General features: G+C 41.4%; 1 protein-coding gene across 2 annotated transcripts in view; it reads left to right on the top strand.

The window, feature by feature from the left end:
• Window positions 1-5,040: 5,040 nt before the first annotated feature.
• Window positions 5,041-14,978, top strand: part of ZZZ3 (zinc finger, ZZ-type containing 3) — a 132,341-nt gene continuing 122,403 nt past the window's right edge. Inside the window, exon 1 of one of the 2 annotated variants that reach the window (XM_011953158.1) lies at window positions 5,041-5,206. The gene's annotated coding sequence lies outside the window, so the exon portion shown is untranslated. Of the gene's footprint in view, window positions 5,207-5,779; window positions 5,870-14,978 lie in introns of those variants that run through there. The other variant, XM_011953159.1, reaches the window with a different exon arrangement.

The raw sequence follows: 14,978 nt of genomic DNA, 5'->3' as shown, positions 1-14,978 counted from the left end.
CTCACAAACCTGTACTTCCAGCTCAGACCTGAAGCCAGCATCCTCGACATGTATCTAACTGACTCTTGGGTGCTTCATTTAGATGTACTGGGGTTGCCTGAAACTCAGTATACCCTAATGAAACACATCATTCCCCCATCTAAACTTGCTCCTACTTTAGTATTTTCTGTGGTCATCAATAACACTTCCATCTCCCTGGTCACCCAAGCCAGGAATCCTAGACTCTCCTTTCACTTCCCACTAATTCAACTACCCAAATCTTAGAGATTCAGCCCCCAAAAGATCTGGACATATACTGTGTTTGGACATGAGGGCACTCATTAAACCAATCATAATGCCATGATAGTGTCCTCAAATAGAAGAGTGGTTAAATAAATTATGCGATCATTTATCAGGATTTATTTTTATTTTTTAGAGATGGGGTCCCACTGTGTTGCCCAGGCTGGGCTACAATGGCATGATCATAGCTCACTGCAGCCTCGAACTCCTTGGCTCTCAGGTGATCCTTCTGCCTTAGCCTCCAGAGTAGCTGGGAGTACAGGTGTGTACCACCATGCCTGGCTAATTTTAAAATATTTTTTGTAGAGATGGGATGTTGCTATGTTGCCCAGACTAGGCCTGAACTCCTGACTTCAAGTGATTCTCCCACATTGCCCTCCCAAAGTGCTGGGATTACAGGTGTGAGCCACCATGCTTGGCCCATTTCTTGGGGTTTTTGAAGAATATTTAATGACATAGAAAAAAAGCTCATGATCCAGTGAATTAGGATATATGACTTCATATCGGATTTTATATACGGGGGAAAAAAACAGTGGTTTCTTTCAGGCAATAGTAAGTAGTAACAGTAAATAAATAATAACTTCCATCCCATGTAGGGGGCTTTGCATCAACTTTTCTTTCTCTGGAGTGTTTTTCCCACCTTTGCCCAACTCCTAAATGCATTCACACTTTAGAAGTAGTGAATGCATACTTCATCTCAGATTGGATGTTGCTTCCTCAGAAGTACTTTAGAACATGTATGTACTTTTGGGCAGATGGACATATAGTGACCTGCACTTTTTTTTTTTATAAATTTCCAATTTAAAACTTAATTAACAAGTAAACTTTAATGTCGACAATGCAAACTTGGGGAGGGCAGAAAGTTCACACACAAGGCTGTCACTTCACCCTTGGAGGGTTGCACAGCGGCTGGCAGAGGCGCTCCTCACTTCCTAGATAGGTTGTGTGTATGGGGGGCAGGGGACGGCCGGGCAGAGGCGCTCCTCACTTTCCAGATGGGGTGGGGGCCAGCCAGAGGGTTCCTCACTCCCCAGACGATGGGGTGGGCCGGGCAGAGGCGCTCCTCACTTCCCAGACGTATGACCTGCACTTCTCATGAATGGTACTAATCAGTTTCAATTTATGTGATTATATTTTAAATGTCAGCCTCCCTCCCTAGACTGTGGCCTCTGTCCGAGTAGAAACTGTGCTTGCTTTGTTCACCACTGTATCTCTAGCACCTTGTATGGCACCTGGCATATTTGTTGAAAGAAAGAACTACATCAATGATTTTCAAAGTATGTTCTGAGGTGGCATCTTACCTGCTGTGGTAAGGGATGGAGGAAAATGTCAGCTGGTTGCCTACTCCCAGGTCCTCTTTAATTTGGCTCAAATATTGGATCCTGGCATAAGAATATGAGTATACAAGAAATTTCCAGTGCTTCAGAAAAGATTGTACAAACTGCTGAATTAGTTGATGTTAATGTATCTTCCACCTTCAATATTCTGTGATCCTAGATGAAAATAACACAGGGGGCCAGGCATAGTGGCTCAGGCCTGTAATCCCAGTACTTTGGGAGGCCGAGGTGGGTGGATAGCTTGAGGCCAGGAGTTTTGAGACCAGCCTGGACAACATGGCAAAACCCCATCTCTATAAAAAATACAAAAATTAACTGGGCACGGAGGTGCGTGTCTCAACTACAAGGGGCATGGGTGGCTGCAGTGAGCCTAGACTGTGCCAGTACACACCAGCTTGGGCAACAGAGCAAGATCCTGTCTCCAAAAGAAAAAAAAAGAAAATAGCAAAATAACAAAGGCCATGTAGGAATACATATGTCGTAATTAGGAACTGGTATTTGCCAGCAAGGTTGGCAGTGGTTCCCTTTTCCAGGAGCAATGAAGCTCCCCTTTCCCACTCTTTTTTTTTTTTGTTGAGACGGAGTCTCGCTCTGTCACCCAGGCTGGAGTGCAGTGGCCGGATCTCAGCTCACTGCAAGCTCTGCCTCCCGGGTTTATGCCATTCTCCTACCTCAGCCTCCCAAGTAGCTGGGACTACAGGCACCCGCCACCTCGCCCGGCTAGTTTTTTGCATTTTTTTAGTAGAGACGGGGTTTCACTGTGTTAGCCAGGATGGTCTCGATCTCCTGACCTCGTGATCCGCCCGTCTCGGCCTCCCTTTCCCACTCTTAATTGAGGATCTCAGGGGCTCCTATCCCTTTCCACTTGGCTAAGAGTTATTCTCAGGCCTGAAGTTTTTTCTTGGCTACCCTCTTTACCATCCATGAAGTGCTTTCTCCTTATCCTGTAGGGATTCCCCAAAGACCTACAGTCCAGCCATTTGGGGTTACTTGTAGTCCTTTCCCACTCACATACTCATTCATGCAGTTCCCTTAGCGGAGAATTATCTTTTTTCTCTTCTTAGCAAAGTCATCCTGTAACTTAAATGCCAATCCTTGTAAGAAGCCTTTCCCAGAAGCCCTCCTGCGCTCCCATAATACTTTATTTATGTATCTATATAGAACCTTCTGCAGTTCAAATGGACAAGTTACTTGTTTTATCAATAGAAGAATACAAATAGTGTTACAGGCTGGGTTCCCAGGAAGCGCACTCTTACATGACTAGTGTGCAGGAGATTTATTAGGGAATGCTTTTGGAATCATCACTTGTGGGAGGGAAGAAAAGCTGAATTGGGCAGAAGCAGCTAGGCTTCAATGAAGTCTCAATGGAATGCCTTAGCTGATCCTGCAAGTTGTTCTGCAGGAGATGAGAAAATCCATCAGAATTGTACCAAATGGAGGTGAGAGGGCTGGGCCTTTTATCCCTGCATTGATCAGTCGCTGGATGTGGCCTGAGAACATTATGACACTGTGACACTGGCGTGCCTGAAAGGGGCTGACAACCGATGGCTTGCTATGGGTATGACTCTTGGTGGCAGCAGCTCAGTTCTTTATTCCTGAAGTGGGGTCTGAAAAGTGCATCTCAAGGCCTACCACAAATAGTATATATCTCATAGGATTGTCAGAAACCCAAAATAGGGTAATATAGAAAAGTACACAGCATTTGGCTTGGCACATAGGAATCAAAAGCATGCTAAGTATGGCTCTTATAATAGAATTTGGCTCTATAAGTAGAAAGAGCAAGTTAGGGAAACGTGCTTACTTTTGTAAGTCTTAGTATAGGGCACTAGTATGTTTTATCTTTCCTTTTTTATTTTTGAGACAGAGTCTTGCTCCGTTGCCCAGGCTGGAGTGCAGTGGTGCAATCTCGGCTCACTGCAACCTTCACCTCCTGGGTTCGAGCGATTCTCCTGCTTCAGCTTCCCAAGTAGCTGGGATTACATGGGATAACAGGTGTGTGCCACCACACCTGGCCAATTTTTCTATTTTTAATAGAGATGAAGTTTCACCATGTTGGCCAGACTAGTCTTTAACTCCTGACACCTCAGGTGATCTGCCCATCTCGGCCTCCCAAAGTGGTGGGATTACAGGCGTGAGCCACCGTGCCCACCCCCCCCTTTTTTTTTTGACATACTGCCACCCAGAAACACTGGTATGTTCAATAAATACTTGATGTGTTAATTAATATAAAAACATGTAACCATTTTTCTTGAAGTAGATGTTACTTTGAATTGAACTCAAAGCTAAAATACAAAACACCATTTAAACCATTTAATAACTTTTCTTAGCAACATAAAAGAAGGCACAACATGTATTCACTTGCCTTAAAAAAAAATAATGTTCCAAAGGAAAACAAAAGTAATGAAGCAGTACTGGACAACTGTCAAAGAAGAGCGCCGGTTAATGGCTTCTACCACTGGATTTTATATTTTTGGAACATAATCTTTATAGCCAGGGAAGGAGGTTTAGCTGGTTTTCCACAGCTCATAAATGATGTTGTTTATCTTCATTAATGTGTGTTGGGCTTCATTTTCCTACATGCTCAATATAGTTGGTAGATCTGTTTTGATATTACTGAGCACTGCTTTGTGCCAGGCACAATTCTGGGGATACAGTAATGAGCAAAATAGTTTACTAACTCCCTGCTTTTAAAAATCTTACATTCTTGGTGGTGAGGATACTGACACATAAATAAGGTCTGGAAGTTGTAACTGTTATGAAGAAATAAAAGCAGGTAAAGAGTTACAGCAATGGTGCAGGTGTACTTTTTTGGATACAGTGGTCTGGGCAGCCCTCTGAGAAGGGATCTGAAATATGCATCGAACATCGACGAGTTAAAAAAAATCTGGAGGAAATGTTCTGCCGGAGAAATCAGCAAGCGCAAAGGCCCGAAGTGGTTCGAGTTTGCGTGGTGTGGTACCAGCTAGAAAGCCAGAGGTGAACGAGGAGAGGCAGAAGCATCATCATAAATACACATATGGATGTTCTCCTGGCTTGGGACCACAGTGCTAAGGGAGGTGGGGTTTACAAATCTCTCAGGAAGCCACAAAGGGTAGGATGAAGCCGATTTCCAACGGCGGAGCTACGAGGACGCTTTTCCTCTGCTAGGGCCAGGTTGGACAATTGCAAGGGATGGACTGCAACCCACTCTCGGAAGACCAACCTTCGCCCAGGGGCAGGGATGGGCCGGGAAGGGCCTCGGCAGCCCCCGACCCGCGGGCGCTGCACGGGCCGCGGTTACCAGCAGGCGGTGTAGTGAGCGCGCCTGCAGCAGCAGCAGCAGCAGCAACAGCAGCAGCAGTCGCAGTCGCCGCCGCCGCCGCCGCCCGCCCGTCCCAACGAGGAGGAGAAAGGAGGGGACCGGAAGGAGCCGCTGGTGCTGCGGGAAGTGGCAGGAGCTGGAGGCGGGGACCCACCTGGAAGCGCCGCGGCGCCGCTATCGAGCTTCCTGCAGCGGTGGCCACCCGAGCAAGTGCCGTGGCGGGGGCGGAGAGCGGCCAAGGCGGCGGCGCCTCCCCAAGTGGCCCGTGGCGTCCGACCCCGCGTGAAAGGTGAGCAGGAGCTCGGGGCACGTGGTGAGGGCCAGACATGGGGGAGGGAGAATGAAGGGGGAGGGAATGGGGATGGCAAACGATCGGCTTGGGACCCGGATTTGGAGCCAAGTACTGGGAGGGGGTGGGCTGGAGGCGACGACTGCGACGGCTGTGACGGCGAAGCCCCCACGTGGGGCGGGGGTGCGCGCGCACGTGTGCGCGGGCGAAAGGGGGGCGGGGAGGGCTCCTGGGAGGGCGTCGGGCGCGCGCTCGCTCAGTGGCAGCCCACGTGATGGGCACGCCGAAAATCTGTTTCCACGTGACAGGGAGGCCGGCTGAGGCAGCGCGTTGCGCTGTGTTTGTGTAGTATAACCGTGGTAATCGGAAGTTTTTAAGATTGCCGCTTTTCTTCTGTACAAGGGGAAAGGAGGAGACATATGAAGCGGAAAAGACTTCGTACACAGTGTTTTAAATGTTCACTACTCTGTTAGTGAAGTGCTTTTTAAGTTCCGAAATACTGATTTTTTTCTGTACCGCCATGTTAGAGGAAGCTCGCGAGATGCTAGTGTGTTTGTATCGCGAGGTCTCTCGATTCTCGCGGGACCTCGTTGGCAGAGCAGTTGTCCTGGATGGCGGAGCCTTGGGTTCCGGGGACCTGGGACCCGCAACTCTTTCTACAAGGCAAGTCGTTAGGGAGGGGCCCAGGGCGAGTGCCTCTTGGTGCCGGGATACGTGCTGTATCAGCTTCCTATAGTCTTGAAGGGAATACAGTAACCCCATTGAGGCAACGCTGCCCTCCCCATCCCCCTGCGGGCGCTCCGCCACCTGCAAAAGCATATGCACCCCTCAGCCGGGTCCTTCTCCCCACGCAGTGATAGTTCCACCCTGTCCCACTCACTGGAAGTCCGGAGCCCTGCTCGTGCAGACCTGATGATTCCATTGGATACCGTTCCTCTTACTTTAAAACGTTGTTGTCAGTTTTTCCCTTGTTGCCATTTTCTAAAGTATTCCAGACCTGTTAACTATTTTGTCGCGTTTTCTGCTGCAGTACCTGTCTCCAGTCTCCTGAAACAGAACTCCATCTCTTTTCTCTGGGTGTCATTTGCTCATCACCCTGACTTCGTATTTTCAGTAACTTTTGGCAGTATTTGGAGGGCCCATTATGTCTCTGATAGCACCTAAGGTCAGAAGAAAATCCTGCTTTCAATCATTTTGTACGTGCCTATTAACTCAGTTATCGGTAGGGTTTTAATTACCACTGTGTTACTGACGTTGCCATCTTTGATGTTTAGGGATGGTTACGTTACATATTTAGGGTAACAGACTGTTTCATGTGAATTTTTATTTTTTTGAGACGGAGTCTCGCTCTTGTTGCCTAGGCTGAAGTGCAGTGGGGCGATCTCGGCTCATTGCAACCTCCGCCTCCCGGGTTCAAGCGATTCTCCTGCCTCAGCCTCTCGAGTAGCGAGTAGCTGGGTTTACAGTCGCGCTTCACCACGCCCGGCTAATTTTTGTATTTTTAGTAGAGACGGGGTTTCACCGTGTTGGCAGGCTAGTCTCAAACTCCTGACCCCAAGTGATCCACCTCCCTCAGCCTCCCAAAGTGCTGGGATTACAGCACTGTACAGGCGTGAGCCACCGCGCCAGGCCTCAGGTCGACTTTTTAGTAAAGAGCAAACTCAAACTTTGGTATCAGAGTTTGAGCTTTATTTTTCTTAAATAAGTTTGAAATCAATTTAATATTTCTCTCCAATTCCCTAATGTCTCAGAAATCAATTTACAATATACCTTTGTTTTTTCGTATTCTTAAGTAGTGTTTGGATTTTTATTTTAAGTAGTTGCAGAACTAAATAGGGAGTGGGGAGTTAATTACAAAACGAATCAAATGACTAGTTAATTCATTCATAGTTTGTTTTTTAAAACTGCAGAAGTTTTTTTTTTTTCCTGCATGTCATACAGAAGTATATAGTATAGAGTAACACAGTACTTATTTCAAGGTACCACAAAGTTCCATTCCTGAGTCTTAAATCTCTGTAACCAGCCTTTGTGGTTGCTCTGTATCATTCCAGATATTTCCATGTTTTAGTTTAGTTTTTGTTTCTTAAATGAAGGGGAGAAAGTGTTGTTTTAATGGTGTATCAACACAACATTGGCAATCAGTAAACATTTTTTAGCCAAATAAAATTTTTGTTTAGTGGTATGTGCTTGTTTGTCAAGACTCATGTATGCATACTTAGATAAAAAGCAGATTTTTTTGTTTGTACTGATTTTTTTGGTAGTATAACCTTGTGGAAATATCACAAATGACTTATTTTTGCAGTACAGTTGATTTATTGTGCTTGGTAGCTTTGCACAGAAAGTACATGTAAAACTATTTAAATAAATTAATGTTTTATCACTTGAGTTTTATATTTTTATGTTTAATGTTTGTTACATATTTAACTTTATATATTATATATTCTAAACTGTAACCTAACTATATAGGAGTTTTTCAGACGTTTTAAAAGTTTATCAGTATGATTAAAATGGTAGTTCTGACCCTGCAATTTAGTGATCTCAATTGGAGAGTGGTTGACATATCAGTAGTTCATACAAACAAAGGTATATATACTTGAAGTTGCTAAGTGGCTATCATTTTGTAAGTGTTGTTTTTGTAATTTCCCCCTTAAACCTACCAGTAATAATATTTATCAGACCAGTCACACAAGAAAAGTGTCCACTCTTTGGGCAATGTGGTTTTTTGTTGTAACAGTGCAAGTAGAAATGTTGAGGAATAGAAGTGAGCGTTGAGAGATATGATGTTGGAAAGAGGAAAAGGGGATGTTGGGAGTGTAGAGGTTGATGTTGAAATGGAATTGGACAAGTTGGGGAGAAAAGAGGAATGTAGAAGGTTGACAGTGAGTCGAGAGCCATGGTCCAAGAATAGTTAGGCTCGTAATAGTTGGAGGACAGCCGAGTCATTATTTGAGGCAACTTTCTCCTCCTATTTTTTTAAGACAGTTCTGGGTCCATTCACAGAATTGCTAGATATTTCCTGTCATAAAATCAGCAGCTTAAGGTGATATTTAATTGAAACCTTGTGAATTCTTTACTTTGGATAAAGCTATTCTGTTAAATAACATTTGTTAAGTACATTTTATTATTATTTTTAGAAGTAGAAAATTGTGAAAGTGACAATGAGTTTGAAGGTCACAGTTCTACAATGGCCTTTGCAAAGGTGTCTGCATAAATTTAGCTTGGTAACTCGACCTTTAATAGTCAACGTACATCTGATCTATGAAATAATATATGTTCCTTATTCTTAGGACTTTTGTTTTATAAACTTTTCAGTGGTGGGTCTTGGGAATTACCAGTCTTTTACAGACACGAAATTATTTGTACTTGGTAGAAATATACTGAGAAAAATCCAAGGAAGAGGAAAAATGTGTTTTTACATGGTTTGTTTTTGCTTGAGTAAAATTTAAATAACCAAGAAATTTAATTTTCACTTTTCTCAATTATTACAGTCATATAAATGATGAGAGCTAATGAACTTCAGTGATCAGAGGAAATTAGTAACAGTGATAATATGATAATACTGATTTGTTCTCACTTGAATTTTTTCCTTAAGGTCTGACACCATGCCAGTTTCCACAAACCTGTAACTTTAAGTTACCTTAAGCTGGCTGGGTGGCTCACGCCTGTAATACCAGCACTTTGGGAGGCTGAGGTGGGAGGATTGCTTGAGACCAGCAACAACATAGTCAGACCACGTTTCTACCAAAACAAAAACAAAACTGGGCGCGGTAGTGCATGCCTGTAGTACCAGCTACTTGGGAGGCTGAGATCGGAGGATCGCTTGAGCCCAGAAGGTTGAGACTGCAGTGAACTGTGATTGCACCATTGCACTCCACCCTGGGCAACAGAGTGGGACCATGGGTCAAAAATAAAATAAAAACACCTAAATTTCATATGAAAATTCAGTTTGGAGTTGCCTACAAGGAATAGTTGCTAGAAGAGTTTCATTTCTATAGTAGTATTTACTAGAGATTTGGTGTATACTCTGGTGCAAATTTCTGTTGTTAATGCTCTGATAACTACTATAATTGTACTCTGAAAACCACTCTCAGTAAATATTTCCCAAAGTCCAAAGTCTTGACTTGATTATTTTGTTTGACCCTTTGCTTTTCACTTTTTCTGTTTTTCTTTTCAGCTGATCTTTCTCATTTATGTAGGTAATTTTTGTCTTATTAGAGAGGAGTGAGTGAGTAACTTGCCCTGAGGAGGCTATCACTTTGTGATTAATCAAACTATTCAGGTATTATTATTACTGTTGTTTTTGGAACTCCGGTATATTTGTAAGATAGAGTCAGTGATTCAACTGACATTTATTGCTAATGACCTCAGCCATTTGAAACATAGCAGAAATCCTGGACATGAAAAAATCTGTAAGCCTTCAAAATGACTCCAACCAAGTATAATAAGCCATTAGCCTTTATTAGGAAACAACTAATTGGAAGTAGTCCACAGATAAAAATCTTCAGTGTTGGCCATTGGAGTTAGGGACATTGGCAGCTGAAATAACATCTTCAGGGGAAAAGGAAGAACTATTAAAAAGTAGGTGGAACTATGGTAGAATAGTGTTTTAAGGCCATTACATAAAGACATACACTCCTATAGTCATTCACTTCTGAAGGAATGACAGTATCATAGAGCATCCTAGTAAGTTGATTAGAGCATCCTAGTAAGTTGATGCGTGACAATGATGACTTTCATAATAAACCTTTATTCTGTGTATTATGTTTAAGGAAGTAAGAAATTGGTGTCTTTTGAGATTGCTATAAAAGTAAACATTTTCAAAACTCTGTTAATTAAATGTTACGTTTCAGTTTTCTGGAAAATTTACTTGTAGATCTCTCCTTATCAGATGATACCAAATAAAAATGGTACTATTGTGTGTGGAACTTCCTTTGTTTTATTTTATTATTTTAACCTATTTATCTTTCTACTTAATATTTCAAGGAAACTCCCAAACAAGACTCTGTTATATTTAATATTTGATATCAGTAATGAACAACCAGTTGCCTAAAGATTAGCACATTTGCTAATGAAGAAAATAGTAAAGCAGATAATTAGAATTAGTAAATGACCTATGCATATGATTCAGTTGTATAGTTTTGAATCCTGGTATTGAGTCTATTAGCCTAAGTGTCCTAAGGTGCCAGGTTTTTGTAGTGAGTTTTCTTCGTTGCATTGCTGGCCTTCTCTGTCTAATTTAGTATGTTAATTTAAACCTTATGCTTGCATTAGTGGTAAAGTAGATAGTCTTTGACTTGTGTATAAGGTGTGTGTATGTATTTTAATGATTTTGAAAGCTGGCTTGAGGAATTAGATCTTGGGAATTAATAGAATTATTATTAGAATTTTGATATGTTGCTTCCATTATTTTAATGTATATTTTTTACATGTTTGTGGGTAAAAGCATTTAGTTTGATGTCCTGCTTTTTAACCTACTGTTAGGTAACACTTTCCCATTCTCACAATGCATCTTAATAACTATCATTATAAATGATTGTAAAATATTCTGTGCAGTGAACATATGTTACCCCCCATGCGAAGAACATGTTTATACACGTTTCTTGTATATAGTATTATCTCTCTCGTGTATTGCCAGAACTGATTTTTTAGGTACATGTTAAAGGCTCTTAAAACATACTGCACAATATTAATGAAAAGGGATAAATTTGCATTCTCTTTCGAGTGGTTGTTACCCTTTACTCATCAACACTTAACATTTTTTATAAAGGTTTAATGGGGATGTATGACATATTGTGCTTTAGTTCTTTAATTACTGAGGTGAAGCATGTTTATAGATGTATTTATCTTGTGATCTTTGAAGATAAATAGATTTTCACATTATTGCAGTCAAACATCTTTTTGTTTGTTTGTTTTGAGATGGCGTCTTGCTCTGTTGCACAGGCTGCAGTGCAGTGGCACCATCTCGGCTCACTGCAGCCTCTATCCCCCAGGTTCAAGTGATTCTCCTGCCTCAGCCTCCTGAGTAGCTGGGACTACAGATGCATACTACCATGCCCAGCTAATTTTTGTATTTTTGTAGAGATGGGGTTTCGCCTTGTTGGTCAGGCTGGTCTGGAACCTGAGGTGATCTGCTGCCTCGGTCTGCCAAAGTGCTGGGATTACAGGGGTAAGCCACCGTGCCCAGCCCAAACATCTTGATAAAATTTTGTTCTACTGATTTTATGAAATTCCTCCCTTTTTAGAACTGTAATAAACAATATTGGTTTAATTCTGTTTGTTTAGTTTTTCTAAGTTAGATTTAAATAAATTTAAGTTTTTACCTCATCTGGCATTGGTGTGAAATGAGAATTTAAATATTTTCCTCCACATTGGTAATTTTCTCAACTCGTTTAAATAATGCTTTATTTAATTTTTAAATTTTTCTCATTTCTTTGTTATGCTTCATTTTTACATTTTAATCATTTTTATTTTAAATTGTTTATTTTTATCCCAATCCTTAAAAACATTCATATTGTTTTTAGATGATTCTATGATACGTTTAATATATTTTGCCTTGGCTTTCTTATTGTGGTGGTTGTTTCCTTATTTATTTTTAAGATTACTGTAAGTTGAGAATAATAAAGCTTATTTTTTAACAAAACAATGTTTTATAATTCCTTTTCTTGTCAGCCAAAATTTGAAATAAGATTTTTCCATGCCACATAATTTAGTTGCATTCAATGAAAATTTCCCCCTTCTTGAACAGAGATAAAATATGAAACTACTTAAAAGTACTATGCTGGCCACAGTGGCTCATGCCTGTAATCCCAACACTTTGGGAAACTGAAGTGGGAGGATTGCTTCAGCCCAGGAGTTCGACACCAGCCTGGGCAACGTAGTGTGACCTCGTCTCTACAAAAAATACACAAAATTAGCCTGGTATGGTGGCTTGTGCCTGTACTTTCAGCTACTGGGGAGGATGAGGTGGAAGGATCACTTGACCCCAAAAGGTTGAGGCTACAGTGAGCCCAGATTGCCCCCCTACACTCCAGCCTGGGTGACACAGTGAGACCCTGTGTCAAAAAAACCCCAACAACAAACTGTAAGGAGAAAAACTACTTTGGCAGATTTTGGGGAATTAGAGAAATTAACTTCTAAAATTAAGTTTAGGATGTATGCTTAGAGTGTTAAACAGTAGTATACAACTTGATATCATATACCTCTAATATATTAAAATTTTTCATTTAAAGCTGTAGCACTTGGGTTACAGAATCACAGTAACTTTCTTCTTCAGATGTTGAGATAGCAATATGATACATGTACTGAAATTTAATAACACAAGACATTCAAGTAAGCTTTAGGAAGGTATCTATGTCAAAGAGAGCGTTTTTAATACTGAAAATGCTTACTGTTTACTATGATGCCTTTTTTTTTCTGTTATGAAATAATTTGTGATCTCAAAATAATTGAAAAAAGGTATTTATGTTTACATTTTGAAATTGTGATGGCTGCAAAGCTGTTAATTTTATTAAATGGCTTTAATGTTTTTTGTTCACAGATTTTTCTGGTTACAATAATGCTAGTAAGAAAAGCCAGATTAAGTAACTCTGAGTGTGAAAAAACAATAAATATTTGAAAAAAAAAAAAAAGTGTGTCCTGTGCTTAAAGAACACCTACAGAGAATTGAAGATGAACAATTCAATGTGATGTAATTTCCTTCTATCTTGGGTTATGGTGAGATTTAAAGGGATTGGAACTAACTTACACCTTTTTTGCTATTGAAATTCTGCTGCCCCATGAGAGATGAGTTGCTTTTTCAAAATGTCACTGAAATGATCCAGGAAATAGAGTTGCTAATTATATTCTGGCACTATTTACCCTCCTTACTAGTTTTTTATTTTATTTATTTTTTTTTTTGAGACGGAGTCTCAGTCAGTCGCCGGGGCTGGAGTGCAGTGGCGGGATCTCAGCTCACTGCAAGCTCCGCCTCCCGGGTTCCCGCCATTCTCCTGCCTCAGCCTCCCGAGTAGCTAGGACTACAGGCGCCCGCCACCTCGCCCGGCTAGATTTTGTATTTTTTAGTAGAGACGGGGTTTCACAGTGTTCGCCAGGATGGTCTCGATCTCCTGACCTCGTGATCCGCCTGTCTCGGCCTCCCAAAGTGCTGGGATTACAGGCTTGAGCCACCGCGCCCAGCCTCCTCCTTACTAGTTTTTAAAGTTTTTTTTTAATTGGTCGGAAGTTCAAGGAAAATAGATCCTGCCATTGTTACACACTTTCCCATTGGAAAGCAGATTGATGTGTTTCATAAATAAAACGAAATAATGCTTTTAGGTGGCTTGGCTCTATTATAGAGGGAACTACCAAGATTATTTCTCCTGGCAAAGGGGTGTGTGTGAGATTTATCCACTGATAGCCCTTGAAGAACTTTGTAATACTTTTATCTTTTTTATTTACTTTTTTTATTTCCATAGATTATTGGGGATGTAATACTTCTGTATATTAACTCTCCACTCCCCACCCCAAACCTGTAATTCTTACGTGAACTTTCTTCACCGTATGTAGATTTTTATGGTGTTTTTTTTGAGACCGAGTCTTACTCTGTCGCCCAGGCTAGAGTGCAGTGGCATGATCTTGGCTCACTGCAACCTCTGCCTCCTGATTTCAAGCAATTCTCCTGACTTAGCCTCCTGAGTAGCTGGGACTACAGACATGCACCACTATGCCCGGCTCATTTTTGTATTTTTCGTAGAGATAGGGTTTCGCCATGTTGGCGAGACTGGTCTTGAACTCCTGACCTCAAGTGATCCGCCCACCTCGGCCTCCCAAAGTGCTGAGATTACAGGCGTGAGCCACTGTACCTGGCCAATGTGTCTTTTCTTAAGGAGAAATCTCTTTTTCCTTCTTTTTAAATAAAGGTAAATGCAATTAAAGTCTAGTACACGTAGAAAGTTCTCATAAATGTGCACCTCAGTGGATTTTCAGTGTGAACACACTGGTGTAACCGTCACTAAGAGGAACACTGTCAGAACTCCAAAAACTTCTGTGTTTATTCCGGTCATTAATGGTCCCTAGGTGCCACCCCCCCACCAAGAGAAACCGCTTTTGATGTCTAGTATCATAGAATTATTTGCTTTTGAGCCTAGGATTTATACACTATGTATTGTTTTTGTGTTTGGCCTTTTTTGCTCAGTGTTATGTTTGTGAGATTCAACTGTTTTATTGTGTCTTCATCCTGTTCTAATATGAGTAACCTGAGAAATCCTATAACTCAACCTGATTTGTACCTGGAGATCTCAACACTTAGACATTTTTCTCATGGCATTCATAGTTTTCAAGAACTCCTAGGAGGGGACATCAAATAAAAGCCTTCTTTGTTTTAGACTCTGTGGTAGCCTTCTTTTGTGTTTTAATGCTATTTGGGTAAACAGTATATTTTAAAATTTTTGTCACTGATGGCTTATGCAGTACCTCAGTTGCTTTTGTTTTGTTTTTTCCTACTTAAAAATTTTGTTTTAAAAACTATAGTACAGGATTCCTGGCCAGCTAATGGCCATTTGGACTTTTATCTTATGAGTTGGTAGCTTTCTTTTCATTCTTTGAATTCCTCAAGCGTGATTCCCATTCTAATTTTTATGATACCATGTAGTATCTTCAGTTATTTCTTTTTTTTTTTTGAGACAGAGTCTCGCTCTGCTGCCCAGGCTGGAGTGCAATGGCCAGATCTCAGCTCACTGCAAGCCCCGCCTCCTGGGTTTACGCCATTCTCCTGCCTCAGCCTCCCGAGTAGCTG

This window comes from Colobus angolensis, unplaced genomic scaffold (assembly GCF_000951035.1).
Source record: "Colobus angolensis palliatus isolate OR3802 unplaced genomic scaffold, Cang.pa_1.0 Scaffold359, whole genome shotgun sequence".
In the NCBI taxonomy this organism is placed as follows: domain Eukaryota; kingdom Metazoa; phylum Chordata; class Mammalia; order Primates; family Cercopithecidae; genus Colobus; species Colobus angolensis.
The sequence above is the reverse complement of the archived record's forward strand: the minus strand, read 5'-3'. Positions and strand labels throughout refer to the sequence as shown.